Source organism: Dasypus novemcinctus, chromosome 4 (genome assembly GCF_030445035.2).
Source record: "Dasypus novemcinctus isolate mDasNov1 chromosome 4, mDasNov1.1.hap2, whole genome shotgun sequence".
Classification (NCBI taxonomy): domain Eukaryota; kingdom Metazoa; phylum Chordata; class Mammalia; order Cingulata; family Dasypodidae; genus Dasypus; species Dasypus novemcinctus.
The window spans coordinates 154850688-154869986 of NC_080676.1; the positions used below are offsets into that span (position 1 = coordinate 154850688).

Consider the following 19299-nt stretch of genomic DNA (forward strand, 5'->3'; position numbering starts at 1 on the left):
ATAAAAACACAAACAAATGTACTGGGGAGCAGATGTAGCTTGGTGGTTGAGTGCCTGCCTCCATGTTCCGGGGTCCTGGGTTCAATCCCCAGTACCTACGAAAAAAGAAAAGGACCCAGTGACTGCCGTGTAGGCAGCGAGGGGCAGGTGTGCCCCCCGGAGCTGGTTTCCAGGGATTGTATTCCATTGCATGCTATCAGCCAGGTGAGAGATGTTGGTGTCTGGGCAGTGGCTGTGGAAATGGAGAGGATTTGAAAAATACCATCTTTCTGGTTGTTTCTTAGCATCACTCACCTAACTTCTTTCAAATATGGTCATAAATACTCATCAGTTTAGGGTGCTTAGGATAAAGCACTGTCTAAACTCAGGAGATGAAACAAATTGGAGTGTCTGTCAACATCCCTTGCGATCTTCTGCCCTATGTTATGCCTTAAAGCCCCACGATCCTCTAAAAACAGGAAGCATAAGTGAGTCATTGCCTCATTCAGTTAATGGCTGTTGAATGCTTGTTATGAACAAGGCATTAGGCTTATTGTGAGGTTCCTGCTCTATTTAAAAACAAAAGCAATGCCAGATTAATGAAAATTTGGAACATGAGAAAAATAGAAAGAAGGGAAAAAACATATGTTTAAGTATTCCACACACTATTAACATTTTGATCTATTTAATTCCAGTCTTAATTTTAAAAATCTGCTAGAATGACTCACAGAACTCAGGAAAACACCATACTTAAGAGTACAGTTTTTATTACAGCAAAAAGCATACAGATACTATTTGTGCTTTTAAAATGTGTTCGTTTGGAAAAACAAACTGGATGAGTTGCTTGCAGGTGAAATTTTTCATTTCTTCCTTTTGGTATTAAAATTTTGTCTTTAAAACAAAACTAAACTTTTTTTTTTTATTATTAAAGGATACAGATAAGAAGGACCCCAAAGAAAAGATGCATAGAGAGGGGTATGGGAAGGTCTCAAACTCGAGGTTTCTGGTGTCCTCTCCGTGTGGAGAAAGGATGCATCATCCTCCTGGCTCATCCATGTATGTTCCCAGGCAGGGAGGCCCACCTGAGCCTCAGCATCCAGGGTTTTTCTTGGAGTGGTTCATCGGCAGGGATGACCGAATGACCCAATGCCCACACTGTTGAATTCAATCTCCAGTCCCCTCTTCCAGGAGATTGGGCTGACAAGACCTGGCTCAACACCCAACCCGTCACCTGGTTGATCTCCCTGGCTTGGCCCATCCCACCCTAAGACATCCTGGGGCTGCCCCTAGCTGAATCATCTTGCAAACATAAACTACAGGTAGGAAGGAGCAAGGGATTGGTAACAAAGGCTCTTGGGAAATTGCAAGTGTTTAGACTTTCCCTCCAGGAGCTGGGGGAAAAGTCACTCATATGATCACACAACAATCAGTTGAAAGGTTAACAAGATATTCATTCAAGGGATTCTCCCCCTTGCATCTCCTTTCATCCCTCCCTTAAGACAATCAGATGCAGAAAGGCTCTGTTTTCTTAACTTTGATCATCTATTTTCTCATTTAAATTACAGCAGGTGGGGAACATGCTGACTTTATCCAATCTGACGCAAACGCTAGAAGATGCCTTCAAAAGGATTTTTGTCACTTATATGGACAACTGGCGCCGGAACACAACAGCAGCGCAGGAAGCCCTGCAGGCCAAAGTTGATGCTGAGAACTTCTACTATGTCATCTTGTACCTCATGGTGATGATCGGAATGTTCTCCTTCATCATTGTCGCTATCTTGGTGAGCACAGTGAAATCCAAGAGACAAGAACATTCCAACGACCCTTACCACCAATACATCGTGGAGGACTGGTGCGTAAAGTACAAAAGCCAAATTCTGAATCTAGAAGAATCAAAGGCCACCGTCCATGAGAATGTTGGTGCAGAAGGTTTCAAAATGTCTCCTTGATAAGCAAGAAAGACATGAAGCCATCTTCCGACATCCAGACCTAAAGAGATGTCTAGGTAATGAAGCAAACTAAAATTGCCATTGCTTAGAAGAAACCAAACATTGCTCTCTGTGGCAGATTGAATTATATACCCCATCATAGATGGGATCTTCATCTTAATCCATAACCACTGTAAATAGGAACTCTTGAAGATGGTAATTTTAGTTAAGGTGTGGCCTGACTAAATGAGGGTGGGTCTCAATCCCTTTGATTGAGGCTTGTTAAAGAGAAGAACCTGGAAGCCAGAAGTTGGCAGAGTAGAACCAACAGAAAGCTGGAAAAGCAGACAAAAGAAGACATGGCCATGGGATGGGAGGCAAAGCTCCCAGCCAAGGAACCCCAAGGTTTGCTGGCATCCAGCACCAGAACACCACCAACTGAAGGAGCAAGTAAACCTGGCTGTCATCTTTATTTGGGACTTCTTCTAGCCTCAAAACCATGAGCCAATAAATATCTATTGTTTAAGCCAATCCATTCTGTGGTATTTGCCATAGCAGTCTGGCAATCTAAGACACACTTTATTGAGAATTTTCAAGAAGATCATTTGACAGGTCAACTAGAACAGATGACATTTCAATCTTAGTAATTTGTGCTTATTTGTGGGAGCAATATTTTATGCTGAAGACTTATTTTATTTTCTGTGCAATTTAAATGCAATCTAAGTTAATACCAATAGTGAAAATAAAGTTAAAAGGAAAAGATATCTTTCAAAGTATCTGAGCTACAGAAATTTACAAATCATTAGATTTTCTTTCTCATGACTCATCGTTTTGTATGTGACTGAATCAATTTTATAAATAACTCAGCTGTTTTATCCAGAAGCCAAAGGAAAAAAATCAATCACTTGCTCACTGGATCAACATAGGACCATTTGTTAATTCATGAATTCAGAGTCTAAAGTGACAAATAAACAGAACTACGGGGTTACTTTATGTTTATTGTTTTCCTTGTATGTAATGTATTTGAAAGTCTGAATTCAGAGCATTTCTCAAGTCTCTTGAAGGGCTCAGAGTCCAGACCAAACAAGTGAAATATTATGAAGTACCTAGCATAACGCAGACATATCTTTAAAGCAATATTTAATTTTTTTTCATGAAACCAACCAAAATTTCTTGTTATTGTACAAAACATAATAAAAAAGTCATTAAACTTTTATAAACCACTTATTTTTTTCACTTAATTTTGTTTCCTTCTATATACAGTAACTTATTTTCATTTATGTTTAAAGAGACTAATGAAATAGAAGTTGTCTTAATTGCAGGTGTCTTTTGAAAAGCTAGAGTGACTGCTTAATATTTTGTACCATGTGGTTCATGGAGTCCTAGAATGTCCAGCCTGGAAGATGCATTGGAGATCATCTTGTTCATATCAAACCACTTAATTTATAGATGAGAAGCCATCAGTCCACAGAGATAAGGCAATTTCATTCATGAATTCAATCCAGTCCCAGGAGTAGAGAAATGAATGAGGCTCCCTGTGCTGGAGGAACTCACACAGTAGAGAGGGAATTCATATGGTGGGAAGAGAATAGACACCCAAACCTCATGATATAAGGTGAAAAGTTATAAGAGAATTCAACATGATGTGGGCAGTCAGGAGGGACAAAAGGGAAGATGCAGTCAAGGTCCTGTCTCCCAGAGCAGCTGAGGTTAGGAAATCAGTGATAAAAGACAAAAGATATATAGGCCTGTAGCATCCGATAGCATCAAGTAGCCCCATGCCTCCCTGCTTACCCTTTTCTCCCCACCCCCAGGGCACAGCAATTGTGTGCAGGGCTTCAAGCTTCAGGATACTAAGACAAAATTCAAACAAGGAACTTTTCTTCAGGCCATGCTTGTAGGACTCTGTCTTCATTTGCCAGAGCTGCTATAAGGTTCTGGCTTAACCAGAATTTATTGGTTCACAATTTTGAGGCTAAGTGAAGTCCAAATTCAAGAAAATAGCAAGCCTTGATTTCTCATGGAGTCTTGGCATTCTGGTATTGGCTGCTAGTAATCCTTGGAGTTCCTTGCTTAGTATCTCCATCTCCCATAATATAGAAATGACCTTTCCTTTTGTCAGCTCTTCTGGTTTACACTGACTTACAGATTCTTCCTGTCCTTCACTGACTTCTGCCTTCCAGTTTCTTTTATTTAAAAGGCCTCCAGTACTATGGATTAAGACACACCCTCATTCAACCAGGCCCACACCTTAACTAAAAATAACATCTTGAAGAGCTCCTATTTTCAATGGGTTCACACCCATAGGAATGCAAATTAAGGACATGTCCAAATTTAGATACATAAGTCAATCGACCACATACTCTTCAAACCAACTACAAGGTTTGCTTCTTTAGATATATCCAAGGTATCTGTTGCCTAATAAAAAAAAGCTGGCAATTATGTTATTGAGTATGTTAAATTACAGTGTTGGGAAAAGCCATCCATATTCCAAGAGCAGATGTGGTAAGAGTGGCCTCCTTCCTCAGATCAGAAACCTGGAATTGTAGGCTACGAACGCAAGTCTCAGGTCTAGACCCAGATAGGGATCTGAGGTTTATACCAGGAAAACAAAGTGAGGAAAAACAACCTAAACTTTTCATTAAATTCAGTTTACCATCATCACTGAAAGTATAGGAGTGTGACAGTTTGAAGCTGGGTGGACCCCAGAAGATGATGTCCTTAGAGTTAATCCATTCCTGTGCGTGTAAACCTATTGTTGATGGGACCTTTAGATTCGGTTCAGTTAAGGGATCTGCCTTTTGATTAGATCACTTAGGGTGGGTCTTAATCCTCTTACTGGAGTCCTTTATAAATGGAGGAATAAAAGCCACAGACACAGGAAGAAGCTGCAGATAGAGAAGCCTCCAGAAGTTGACAAACTCAGGAGACAGAAAAGTCACAGATGGAGCAACCCAAAGCTGAAGACAATGAGGCCCAGAGGAAGGGGGGAGAGACTAGCGGATACTGCCATGTGCCTGATCACTCACAGCTGTAGTTCAAGAAGAAAGGATCTCCTGATGATGCCTTGATTTGGAACTTTCAAGGCCTCAGAACTGTAAGCTTTTTACCTAATAAATTCCCTTTGTAAAAACCACCTCATTTCTGTTATATCTCCCAGGAGCATTTAGCAAGCTAAAACAAGAAGGTAACATAGATGGTTATGAATCAACCTCACTTAAAAAAAAAATTTATCCCCCCTTCCCCGACACTGTTTGCACTTGCAGTCTGCTCTTTGTATCTGTTTGCCGAGTGCTCTCTGTATCCTGTTCATCTTTTTTAGGAGGCACCAGGAACCGAACCCAGGACCTCCCATGTAGCAGGGAGGTGCTCAATCACTTGAGCCACATTGGCTCCCTGCTTGTTGAGTCTTCCACTGTGGCTCCTTACTGTGCATCATCACTGGGCCATTTTGTTGTGTTCCCTTCTTGCATCAGATTGCCAGGCCAGCCTCTCACATCAGCTTGTCTTCTTTAGGAGGCATTGGGAAATGAAACAGGGACTTCCCATGTGGTAGGCAGGCACCCACCTACCTGAGCCACATCTGCTTCCCAACCTCACTTTTGGGGATTGAGAGAAATGCTAAATTTTTATCAAGCATGTCGGGTATATAGTTGTTGAAACCATATGCCCCAGTTTTTGCCAGCGACGCCCCACCAACCTGGCTTTCCACCTTCAACTGGGAACCCGAACTGCTGGTTCAAACAACTTGCTATTTTTCTTCTCCACCCCATTTGCTTTTAGACTTCCTTTTGCTGGCTTTGCTGGTTCCATATGACCCGAGTGCCAATTAGTTTTTCTTAAAGCTTAGCTCAGAAGCTACTTGAAAAAGAATCTGCTTTAATGGCTTCAGTGGTAAGACTCCAGGCCTGGACTACCTGGATTCAAATTCCCATTTTGGTACTTGCAGACTCTAAAACCCTGGGCAGATTCATTTGTCTCCATTTTCCCTTGGTGAAATGGCTATTATTATGCCCTTATAGAGAGGTTATGAGACACACATTTGACAATAGCTTCAAATTGCTTAAAACAAAACTAAGTTTACTTCCTCCAGGAAGCTTCCCTTACCCAGGGTACTCCCTCATTTGTTCTCTCTTCTGCACTCCGCTGAACATCTTTACTCCATCGACCCAAAAAGACACGATGAGGCTGGGAGTCAGACCGCCTAGTTTCACAAGCCTGTCACTGCCATCTTATTATTCGCGTTTTCTAGCAGAAGCCACTTAATCTTTCCATGCCTCAGTTTCCTCATCCAAAAGGATGAGCCCCGTACGTAAGAGCTCTGTGAAGATTCCCTCTCATAGGGTAGGCGCTGTGTGCTCAAACACCGCACGCGTTGAAAGAGCATTTGTCGAACGGCTACCTGCCGTTATGCCAAAGAAAAACGCGTGCATTTTTATCAAACAAGATGAAGGCCAAATCTGGAAACTTCTTATGGAGACTCAGAAGAAGGCGCAGATAGCAACGAGGAGGCAGCGGGGATAAGGGATGGCTGAGGGCGCACGGGGCTTCCCGCACCCTTCCTCCGGCCGCGGCCACCGTCCTCCTCCAGCCAAGTGTCTTTGAGAAAGGTACCGAGCCGTCTTCGGGGCCCTGTTCCTGTCCCCGGACTCCGCCGCAGCCCAGGAAGGCCATCCAGAACCCACTGCGACTGCGCGGAGGGGGGCATCGTTCCTAATTTCCCTGCTTCCCCAGCCCAAAGGCGGCTCGCCTGGAGTTCACCGCGCCAGCGCAAAGCGGTGCATTTCGGGACATGTAGTTTCCCTGGCGGGAGTGTAGGCGTCCTCTTTTGGGTATCCGCCTCGCGAACTCCGCAGCCGGAAGTGTAAGTGCTCAACGTCGGGGTGGGTGGGTGCCCGTCGTGAAGCCCTAAAGTCCTTCGGCGCTACGAGAGTCCAGTGGGCAGCCTGGAGTTCGCCTTTTTTGTCCCGGACGCCCGCCAGCCGGTCACTGGCCGCGCGGCGCCGGCTCCAAGCGGGGAGACGGGGAGGGTGACGCTCTCTCTCCACGGCGCCCACCGCGAGCGGCCCGGCCCCGCCAGGCGGTCCAGGGTCCGCGAAACCCGCGGACCTGGCGCGGGGAACGGGTGTCGGTCTCGGGAGGGTCTGGAGGAACGGGCGAATGTTCTGGACGCCTGTTCTGTGGAAGGGTCGGGGAAGCGATGACAGCTCAGGCCCTCATCCTGGAGTCTGGGCGGGGCAGGGCTTTCTCACTCCGGGCGAGTGAGGGCCTTGGCCGGAGCCCCGAGTTTACCTAGGTGGATCTGAGGCCTAGAGGATTTCATCGGCTCGCCCAGGATAGTATAGTAAACAAAGGCACCTAGGTTCCCCTACCGGCTCGTGGGTTCCAGCAGATAGAGGTATAGGCACCCCGCGGTCTGCTCACGCGATCCCCGAAGCCGCAGGGGTTGGGGTGGGGTTCCTAAAGGTTAACGCCGTGAGCAGTGCAGAGGGAACAGCGCTGCCAGCCACAGCCGTTCTGGCCCTGGGAATCCTGCTAATCGGGGAGCAAGCCCAGACGTCAGGAGTGGGTCAAGCGAGGCTCAAGTTTCACCTGGAATCCCCCTTCTTGGATCCACTCCTACTTGAGATGATTGGATAAGGATTGGTGTGAAAAAGGTTGAGATTAGGAATGAGAACACCTTCAGGAATTTCAACTAAAAGGCAGGCGTTTGTAATGGCAGAGATGAATTTGGAAACCAAGAGATAGCCTGACCCTTGAGTTTGTTGTGCCTAAAGGATAACTTAGACTGTGGACAATACATTGTCCATATTGCTTTAAGTGGCTTAATTAAAATAACGGAGAGTTTTTGTTGTTTTTTGGAGAAACCTGCCAAAGAAAAAATCGGGATATTTTTACAGTAAAAGGAATACAGATCTTTGGAGTTAGAGCTAAGCCATTTGTTGCTTTTGAGTTTTAAGCTGAGATATTTTCAGCGGAAATTTAAAAGACTTTATGTCCCTCAAAACATTCTTGCATTTTCTTGGGTTTTATAGTTCAACTGTCACATAGCAGGAGCCTCTGGTTTCTAATGTTGTATCTGTTACATATGACAGCAGAACCAATAGCCTACTGATATTTTTAGCTTTCTTAGTTGTTCTCATTTGCAGAAAGCCTGCAGAGTGCCAGGAAAATGGCTCACATGGGACTTGTAATTTAAGGGGGGTGAGAAAAAGTTGTAATTCAGAGACTGTGGGTAGGAATATGCCTGGCTGATCAGGGGGTTTGCCCTCTCCTCCCTACCTTACCCCCACCCCTCCCACTTTAAATATATTTCTTTCCTAAAGAGCTTGAATCTTATGACTCTAAGCATGAAGTTGAAGCATCTACTAGTACGTTTTTTTTTTTTAATTTTTGAAACTTTTACTGAAGTATATTATTCATACATGAACATATATAAACAATGAGTGTATAGTGTATAGTAAAGGTTGTAAACTTAAAATAATAACATGGATAACATCATTAGGGGTTCCATACATCATGCCACCACTAATACCTTGCATTGTTGTGAAACATTTACAAATTATGAAAGAATATGTCAAAATTGTACTACTAACTATAGTCTGTAATTCCCATACAACACCCTCTCACCAACACCACACCATGGTGGAACACTTGTTACAATTGTGAGATAATTGCATCATATTATTACCACCAATCATGGTCCACAGAATATACTTTTTCTATGCTCCCCCATTATCAATGCAGGGTATCTTTGGCATAGCTGCATGAATACTATAGTATTGCTGTTAACTGTTGTCCATAGGTCACACCAGTTTTATTTTTCCCATTCTTCACATTCCCATCACTCTGCAATAGTGATGTACATCTGCTCTAACTCAGATGGACACTCTTGCATCTGTACCACAGTTCTCAACCACTTCTGCGTTCACTGTTATTCAGTCCCTAGATTATTCTCTAGCTTTCTTTCAATTGAATTTACATCCCTAGACTACCCTTTCTGGCCACATTCCCATTTATATACCTGCTGCTATTCACTATAATGTATTACTCTCAACTCTAACCATGTCTGCCCGTTTATAGTCAAGTTAAAACTTCCACATACTTTAATTGGTACTCTTTTGCAGCCTTCCTCTTACCTCTTTTTTTTTTTTTTTAAAGATTTATTTATTTCTCTCCCCTTCTCTCCCCCCGCCCCAGTTGTCTGTTCTTTGTGTCTATTTGCTGCATCTTCTTTGTCCACTTCTGTTGTTGTCAGCAGCACAGGAATCCGTGTCCCTTTATGTTGCATCATCTTGCTGCGTCAGCTCTCCACGTGTGTGGCGCCATTCCTGGGCAGGCTGAACTCTCTTTAGCACTGGGTGGCTCTTCCCACAGGGCGAACTCCTTTCGTGTGGGGCTCCCCTATGTGGGGACACCCCTGAGTGGGCAGGGCACTCCTTGCGCGTATCAGCACTGTGCATGGGCCAGCTCCACAGGGGTCAAGGAGGCTCGGGGTTTGAACCACGAACCTCCCATGTGGTAGATGGACGTCCTAACCACTGGGCCAAGTCCGCTTCCCCTCATCTCTTAATAACCTATACTCTAAGTTTTAGCTCCATGCATTTATTCTTAGTATTTGGTTCATACTGGTGAGACCATGCAATATTTGTCCTTTTGTGTCTGGCTTATTTCACTTAGCATAATGTCTTCAAGATTCATCCATATATTTATGTTCCCAATATCATTTCTTTACTACAACATAGTATTCCATCGTACATATATAACAAATTTGGTTTATCCATTCATTGGTTGATGGACCCTGGGTTTGTTTCCATCTTTTGGCAATTGTGAGTAATGCCTGTATGAACATTGGTGTGCAGATGTCTGTTCATGTCACAGTTTTCCATTCTTCTGGATATATTCCTGGTAGAGGAATTGCTAGGTCATATGGCAGTTCTATATTTAACTCCCTGAAGAGCCACCAAACTGTCTTTCACAGAGGCTGCACCATTTTACAATCCTACAATTTCTCCACATCCTCTCCAGCACTACTGTTTTCTGTTTTTTTAACAATGGCCATTCTGTGCAGTATGAGATGATATCTCATTGTCATTTTGGTTTGCATTTCCCTAAATAGTTAGTGATATGGAACATTTTGTCATGTACTTTTTGGCCATTTGTATTTCCTATTTGGAGAAATATCTGTTGAAATCTTTTGCTCAATTTTAAATGGATTGTTCTTTTATTGTTGAGTTGTATGGTATCTTTATATAGAAGGAAATCAAAGCCTTATTGGATATGTAGTTTCCAAATAGTTTCTCCCATTGAGTGGGCTGCATTTTCACCTTCTTGATGAAATCCTTTGAATCACAAAAGTGTTTAAGTTTGAGGAGGTTCTATTTATCAATGTTTTCTTTCATGACTTATGCTTTCAGGGTAAAGTTTAAGAATCCACCACTTACCTCCAGCTCTTAAAGATGTTTTCCTACATTTTCTTTTAGAAGCTTTATGGTTCTTGCTTTTATATTTAGTCTTTGATCCATTTTGAGTTAATTTTTGTATAAGATATGAGATAGGAGTCCTCTTTTTTTTCTTTTGGCTATGGATATCGAGTTCTCCCAGCACCATTTGTGAATAGACTCTTCTTCTACCTGAGCTTCACTTAGCATAATGTCTTCAAGATTCATCCATGTTATCGTATGTGTCCATATGTGGTTTTGACAGTCTTGTCAAAAATCACTTGACCATATATGTGAGGGTCTGTTTCTGAGCCATTAATTCGGTTCCATTGGTTTATGCGTCTTATCTTTTTGCCAGTACCATGCTGTTTTTACCACTGTAGCTAGGTAATATGATTTAAGCTCCAGAAGTGCAGGTCCTCCAACTTCACTTTTCCTTTCTAAGATGTTTCTGGCTTTTTGGAACCCCTTACCTTTCTAAATAAATTTAAAATTGTGTTTTCCATTTGTTTAAAAAATGCTGGTGGAATTTTTATCAGGATTGCATTGAGTCTGTACATCAATTTGGGAAGAATGGGCATCTTAATGATATTTAGTCTTCCAATCCAGTTATTTAGATCTTTTAAAATTTCTTTTGGGAAGCGGGCTTGGTCCAGTGGATTGGGCATCCATCTACCACATGAGAGGTCTGCGGTTCAAACCCTGGGCCTCCTTGACCCGTGTGGAGCTGGCCCACACGCAGTGCTGATGCACGCAAGGAGTGCCGTGCCATGCAGGGTGCCCCCATGTAGGGGAACCCCATGCGCAAGGAGTGCACCATATAAGGAGAGCCGCCCAGCGCAAAAGAAAGTTCAGCCTGCCCAGGAATGGCACTGCACACGGAGAGCTGACACAACAAAAAGAAACACAATGGGATACCAATGACAGGTGATATATGACTGACAGGGAGCTGTACAGAACATATGTCCAGGGTGCATGGTAAAGTTTGGATATACTCATAGTGGCAACAATTAAAAACCACAGTAGGGGGGGTACTGGGTTCCTGGCCAGTGGTGCTCTATCGTGGTCCCTAGGGGAGCAGCGACAGTCTCCCAGGTACAGTGGTGGGGACCAGGAGGGAGTGAGGGTTCAACAGTGAGCCCCAGATGCTAATGACTATGCTTGTGAGCTGATAAACCCAAAATAAGAACAAGGCCTAGAGCAACTTTGTGCCTGGGAATTTCCTTCTGTCAGCCTTCATGTTACTCAAATGTGGCCAGTCTCGAAGCCAAACTCAGCATGTAAATGCAATGCCTTCCCCCCAGCGCGGGACATGACACCCGGGGATGAGCCTCCCTGGCAACGAGGGACCACTATCAACTACCAACTGATGATGCAACTGGAAAATGACCTTATACGGAAGGTTCAATGCGGATCAGCAGAATATCCATATCTACATAAAATACTATGACTTTAAAATGCTGTTTGACCTAAAGTAAGGGGGAAATGGAAAGGAGAAATGAGTTTATATGGCTACGAGTTTCTAAAAAAGAGTCTGGAGGCTGGCAGAAGGTTTGCCCTCATGCACAACTGAGCAGAGTCAGAGAGACAGACAAAGCAGATACAACCCCCAGATATTGGTTCCTTTGAGGGCTAAAGAGACCCATGGGAGTTATGGTCATGGCCGATGGGGTTAACTACCAGGGCAGATGGCCCCTCTTTGGAAATGGTGTTTATGTGTGATGAATCTGGACTCAGATGGGATCTCCCTTCATAAGACTTTCATGCTAATGTGCTGGAGGTGCAGTTAATGTTGGGGTTTAAGATATATTTAGGGGATTTGAATCTCTGGACTGACAATGTGATAGCCAGATCCTGAGCCTCAACAGACTCCAGCACCTACAATCTGATTTATTGGACTTACCACACTCAGCTAAGATGGAGTTGAAGAAGGACAACCACCACACCATGGAGCCTAGAGTGATTACAACTGAAAATGGGAGGATTGCATCCAGCATCCAGGTGGAATCTGACCCTCCTCTTGACATAGAGGTGCAATGGACACAACCAATCCAATGTCCACATAGAAGAGGTGGCATTGGATTGGGAAAAGTGGACATAATGGACAAAGGGTGTGGGGAAAGGCAGGAAGAGATGAGAGGTGGAGGCGTCTTCGGGACGCGGAGCTGCCCTGGATGGTGCTTCAGAGGTAATCACCGGACGTTGTAAATCCTCACAGGGCCCACTTGATGGAATAGAGGAGAGTATGGGCCATGAAGTGAACCAATGTATATGAGGTGCAGAGGTGCCCAGAGATGTACTTACCGAGTCCAGTGGATGTGTCATGATGATGGGAACGAGTGTTGTTGGGGGGGGGGGAGAGGGGGGGTGGGGGGGTGGGGTTGAATGGGACCTCACATATATATTTTTAATGTAATATTATTACAAAGTCAATAAAAAATAAAAAAATTATAAAAAAAAAAAAAAAAGAAACACAGATTCTTGTGCCGCTGACAACAACAGAAGCGGACAAAAGAAGAACATGCAGCAAATGGACACAGAGAACAGACAACGGGGGCAGGAGTGGGGGAAGGGGAGAGAAACAAATTTTAAAAAGTCTTAAAATTTCTTTTAACAATGCATTGTAGTTTTCTGAATACAAGTGCTTTACTTCCTTGATTTAGTTTATTCCTAAATATTTGATTCCTTTTGTCACTATTGCAAATGGAAGGTTTTTCCTGACTTCTTCCTCAGATTGCACGTTTCTAGTGTATAGAAACACCAGTGATTTTTGCATATTGATCTTGTATCCTGACACTCTACTGAAATCATTTATTAACTATAGCAGCTTTGTTTTAGATTTTTCAGGACTTTCTAGGTATATGAGCATATCATCTGCAACTAGTGAAAGTTTTACTTCTTCCTTTCTGATTGGATATGTTTTATTTCTTTTTCTTGCCTGATTATTCTATCTAGGACCTCTAACACGGTATTGAACAACAGTGATGACAGTGGACATCTTCGTCTTGTTTCTGATTTCAATGGGAAAGCTTTCAGTCTTTCACCATTGAGTACAATGTTAGCTGTGGGTTTTCATATATGGCCTTTATCATGTTGAAAAAGTTTCCTTCAATTCTTACCTTTTGTAGTATTTTTATCAAAAAGGATTCTCTATTTTGTCAGTTGTCTTTTCTGTGTCAATCGATAGGATCATGTGATTTTTCTTCTTTGATTTATTAATGTGGTATATTATGCTGATCAGTTTTCTTGTGTTGAACCACGTTTGCATGCCTGGTATAAAATTCACTTGATCCTGTTAAATAATCCTTTTAATGTGTTGTTGGATTTCATTAGCAAGTATTTTGTTGAGAATGTTTGCATCTGTATTTATTAGGGAAATGGACCTGTAATTTTCTTTTTTCATAATATCTTTATCTGACTTTGGTATTAGAATGATATTGGCTTCACAGAATGAATTTGGTAGAGTTCCTTCTTGTCCCATTTTTTGGAAGAGCTTGAGAAAGACTGGTATTAAATCTCCTTTGAATGTTTCGTAGAAATCACCTGTGAAACCACCTGGTCTTGTGCTTTTCATTTTCGGGAGCTGTTTGATGACTGTTTCAATCTCTTTACTTGTGATTGGTTTGCTGAGGTCTTCTGTTTCTTCTAGGGTCTTCTGGGTTGTTCATACTCTCCTAGGAATTTTTCCATTTTGTCTACATTGTCTAGTTTTTTTGGGCATACAGTTGTTCAAAATACCCTATTATGATTTCTTTTATTTCTGTGGGGTCAGTAGTAATGTCACCATTTTTGTTTTTAATTTATTTGCATCTTCTCTCTTTTTTTTGTCAGTCTAGCTAACGGTTTGTCAATTTTGTTAATCTTCTCAAAGAACCAATTTTTGGTTCTGTTAATTCTCTTTATTGTTCTCAATTTCACTTATTTCTGTTTTGATCCTTGTTATTTCATTCCTTCCACTTGCTTTGGGATTAGTTTGCTGTACTTTTTCTAGTTCCCCAGCTGTGTAGTTAGGTAATTGATTTTAGCTCTTTTTTTTTTTTTTAATGTAAGCATTGAGGGCTATAAATTTCCCTCTCAGCACTGCCTTCACTGCATCCCATTGCTCATATTTTCTTATGCATTCTGTCAATCCGTGTCTTTTGATTGGGGAATTTAATCCATTAAAATTCAATGTTATTACTGTAAAGGCTGTTCTTATTTCACCCATTATGACCTTTGGGTTTTATCTGTTGTAGCAGTTTGATATTATTGATGAATTCCAAAAAGGAATATTGGATTATGTTTGTAAACTGGTCTTTTCCTCTGGACATATCAGATTATATTGGATCCAGAGGTTTACTTGATTAAATAATGATTAAGGCTTTGATTGGGCAGCATCGGTATGACCTTTAGTCAACTGAGGGAGTGGGGACTTGCAAAGAAACTGCACCACAAAGAAGGGAAGTGGGAGTCTTGAACTGGAACCCTAGGAAGTAAGCAAACAGAGGAGTTGATTGTGAGGAAAGAGAAGCAAGCCCCAGGAAGAGAGGAACCCTGAGCCCAGAGAGAAGGAAGCCCTGGGAAGAGAGGAACCCAGGAAGCCTGAACTCTGGCAAATGTTAGCAGTCATTTTGCTCCAACACATGGCAAAAGACTTTGGTGAGGAAAGTAATTTGTGCTTTAAGGCCTGGTAATTGTAAGCTTCTATCCCAAATAAATACCCTTTATAAAAACCAACCAATTTCTGGTATTTTGCATTAGCACCCCTTTGACTAATACATCTGTTATATTTTATTTTCAATACTCTTTGACACATTTAGTTACTTTTACTGATATAATCTTCATTTCTAGATTCTCTTCCATACCTATCTCTCTGGTCTTTTCTTTTTAGGCTGTAGCACTCCCTTTAGTATTTCCTGCAAAGCTGGTCTCTTTGTTTTAAGCTCTCTCAGTTTCTGTTTACTTGTGAATATTCTAAACTTGCCCTCATTTTTGAAAGACAATCTTGCTGGATATAAGATTTTTTTTTTTTCTCTTAAAAAATTTTTTTTTTGGATATAAGATTCTTGGCTGGCAGTTTTTCTCTTGCTGTATCTTAAATATATCATATCATTGCCTTCTTGCCTACATGGTTTCTGATGAGAAATTGGCACTTATTGAGTATTCCTTATATGTTATGCATCTCTTTTCTCTTGCTGCTTTCAGAATTCTCTCTGTCTTTAGCATTTGATAGTCTGGTTAGTATGTGTCTCAGTGTTGGTCTATTCAGATTTATTTGGATGGAAGTATATTGTACTTCTTGGGCACAGATATTCATGTCCTTAAATAGGTTTGATAAATTTTTTACCATTATTTCTTCAAATATTCCTTTTGTGCCTTTTCTCTTCTCTTCACATTCTGGGACTCCCACTATGCATATATTTGTACACCTCTTGCCATCATTTAGTTCCCTGGGATCCTGTTCAAGTTTTTCTGTTTTTTCTTCATCTGTTCTTTTGAATGTTCACTTTTGGAGTCCATGTCTTCAAGCTCACCAATCTTTCTCTCTGCCTCCTCAAATCTGCTGTTATAATCCTCCAGTATTTTTAAAATTTCATTGTGTCTTTCATTCCCACAAGATCTGCTATTTTTCTATGTATGCTTTTAAATTCTTCCTTGTGCTCACCCAGTATCTTCTTAATATCCTTCTCATTGAATTTATTAAGGAGATTTGTTGGAACATCTATGGCTAGTTGTCTCAACCCCTTTATGTCATCTGGAGGCTTACCTTGTTCCTTTAACTGGGCTGTATCTTCCTGTTTCTTGTTGTAGATTGTAATTTTTTGTTGGTGTCGTGGCATCTGGCTTACTAGATGTATTTATCCTGGATGCAGTTTCTCTCTTTAGTTTAGGGCTTTCTTGCCCTGTTTTCCTTGCTGATAGTGTAGTAGGAGCTGAGGATACAGTTGGTGCTGTAAGCTTTGGATGCTGAAGCTGCCTGCATTGCCCCAGAGACCAGCGAAGCTTCTCTCACCTTTCACTTTTGCTAGGGGTAGGGACAGAGCCCCAGCTATGTGTAATAATCCAAGCCATGTAGGCCAAAACTGTCTGTAGTTGCCCAGAGAGACTGATGAAGCTTCATGCCCCTTCCTCCCATGCCCAGGGTGGGGAGGGAGCTGCAGTTGTGGGCAGCAGTCTATGCTGTGTAAGTCCAAAATGACCACAGTTGCCCAGGTAGACTGACATAGCACTACCCCCCCCCACCAGGGGTGAAGATGGACCCTCTGGAGTGCCCCCAAAATCTAATTTGTGTGGGTTGAATGCCCCTGCAGTTGCCCTGAGAGGCTGAGGGAGTACTGTCCTTTCTGCCCTTTATGGGGAGGGAATGGAACCACTGATGCCCAGCAGTTCAGTCACTGTGGGACCAAAGTGCCTGTCATTGCTCAGAAAGGCTGAGGAAACATCAGCCCTCTCCTTTCCTATTGGGGGGTGGGGGTGGATCCACAGGTACCCACCAGTCCAGGCCATACAGGCTGAAGGACATAGCTCCCCTCTTATCTTACTTGGGGGCTGGGATGGAGCTATAGGTGTCTGACTATTCAATCTGTGTGAGCTGAAAGTACCTGCAGTTTCCCAGAGAGACTGAAGAAACACCAGCCCCCTCCTATCCTGTGGGATTGGAGGGGTGGAGATGGAGTTGAAAGCTCTCAACAAACTAGTTCATGTGGGCTGAAAGTGCCTGCAGTTGCCCAGACAGGCTTAGGAAACACAGCTCCTCTCCTCTCCTATTGGGGCATGGGGATGGAGCCCCAGGTATCTGTTCAGTCTGTGAAGCCAGATATACCTGCAATTATCTGGAGAGGCTGGTGCAGTTCCTGCCAGCTTCCCTCCTGCCAGAGATGGGGCTAAAGCTTAGGCTAGGGCTGCAGGCCGATTTGGGTGGAAAGAAGCCAGTCCCTACCAGCACTGTGATTTTGGTGAAGTAAATATGGCAGCTACCAGCCTCTTTCTGACATGGACAGGTTCAGACTTAAGCTGTTCTTAGGGTTATACTTTAGCCATCTGAATTTACTAGTCAGTAGCTGAAGTTGATGCCCAATATCCTCTTCCTCCCCCATTTTTGGGAAGTGGAGCTTCCAGTTCCAGCCACGGAACAGCTCTCAGGGCAGGTGGTACTGCCATTGGAGGACTGGCACCAGCCTTCACGGCGTGGCTGCCCTACTCATGAATCTTCTATGCAGATATGCTGTCTTCTTCCATTCTTTCAAGGATGTTGCAGGATGCTCTTCTGGTCCTCACACAGGTGCTTTAAATAGCTCTGGGTGATTACTAACTGCCCTGTAGGAGGAGCTGACTCTTGGAGCTTCTTACTCAGCTGCCATCTTGTCCCTTTTCCCAGTATGTTTTTATAGTCAAATTCTGTGATATCAGAAAGGAGGATGAGTTGTGAATCAGAGAGTTTTTCTTTGGATTTTAGTTTTAAAAATGGGAACACTTTGGCTCAGGGAAGTTAATAACTTGTCCCAGGTCATATTACTGGCCATCTGGTGCCACCTAAGAATCGAAAGTCCAGATCTCAAGCTCCCGTCCTCAGGATCCTTTCCACCACTCCCTGCTTTCTTGAATGGCAGCATTTTGCCTGGGAGGCCACTTGTTCATGTCCTTCAGCTTGGCATGTCCCTTAGTGGAGAGAGTAATGTTAATCATAATAATAACATTTGACATTTATTTAGTGCTTTCCATGTGCTGAGCATGGTGATTATTGTTTGCCACTCCATCTCTGAGGGAGAATTCACAGATGAAGGAGTTGGGGTTTTAGAGAAGCCAAGTGACTAGTTCAAGGTTATACTGCTAGTAAACGTACTACATGTTTGCCAGAGAGCCAGTGTGCTGGGTGTGCTCTTTACTTCCTCCTGTAAGCTTCTTGGACCTATTTGTTGTCCTTGACCTTGGGAATCAATATCCTATGTATCAGTTCACTGGGTATATGATTTTAGCTTCAGAAAAATCATGGGGAGCAGCCAAACTTACCTGCCATAATTGTGCACAACTCAATTAAAGCAGGAATCATGAAAGTAAAATTTACATGACCTTCAACATTGTAATTTACACCATGGCTGATCCCTAGGATTATTAGGGATTACTCAAAGTGAAAATTCTAGCAGCAGATGCTAAGAATAGATTTCTCCAGTGCAGGTCAAAATCCACTGCTACTTAAAAACAAGCAAGCCATTTATACATGCAGGCAATGAACACCTTCAGTCATCATCATATTTAAGTGGATTTATGATTTAAATTCCTATCATTAGCTTATCTAACTTTGAGTACGTCATGGGGAAAACCTGGCTATCTTGTGCCAACTGCCAGCTTGTTTTCGAGATACTATAACCTTGAATAGATGAGGGGTAAGCTTTTTATATTGGGATGCTTTTGTAATTGAAAGCTTTTATAAAACATCTTCCCCTGAGGTTCATCTTATCCCCATTCTAAGTGTCTGTGAAATTTTCTGCTGCCTTTCTTAATTCTAATCACAAGTATATTTAAAGAAAAGCAGCCCCATAATTTTTAAACACAGAGCAATCTCCCTGACATTAAGACTGTAGAGCTGGACTGAATGGCTTTGAATCCCTGTCCCACCAGTGTGACCCTGGACGTGTTACTTAAACTTTCTGTGAAGAAAAATGAATTATAACTGTGAAGACAGTGAATTATAACTTGTAGGGCTACTGAGAGAACTGAATTCGTTCATTCATTTAAAGCAGGTGAGCATGGCCTGGCACAATAAAATTAAGCTTAAGCTTTGATTGTTATGCCATAAGTTGATGAATTTCAAAAAAAAGTAGGGGCCTTGGAGACCATCTCGTTGACACCCCCTTTCTTCATTTACAGATGGGACCCAGTCCCCAAAAGGGAAGTCAGTTACCAAAGCGGGTAGGTTCTTGATCCAAAGCTCAAGGCTTCTAACTCTTGGCTCTGACATGTGTGTGTGTGTG

The 19299-nt window shown here is 42.6% G+C and overlaps 1 non-coding gene across 1 annotated transcript in view; it reads left to right on the forward strand.

Annotated features, from left to right (window-relative positions):
• Positions 1 to 19299, forward strand: part of SMIM11 (small integral membrane protein 11) — a 30463-nt gene that overhangs the window by 4925 nt on the left and 6239 nt on the right. Inside the window, exons 2-3 of the transcript XR_011648711.1 lie at positions 1545 to 6771; positions 19196 to 19237. This is a non-coding gene — a transcript (small integral membrane protein 11). The remainder of the gene's footprint in view (positions 1 to 1544; positions 6772 to 19195; positions 19238 to 19299) is intronic.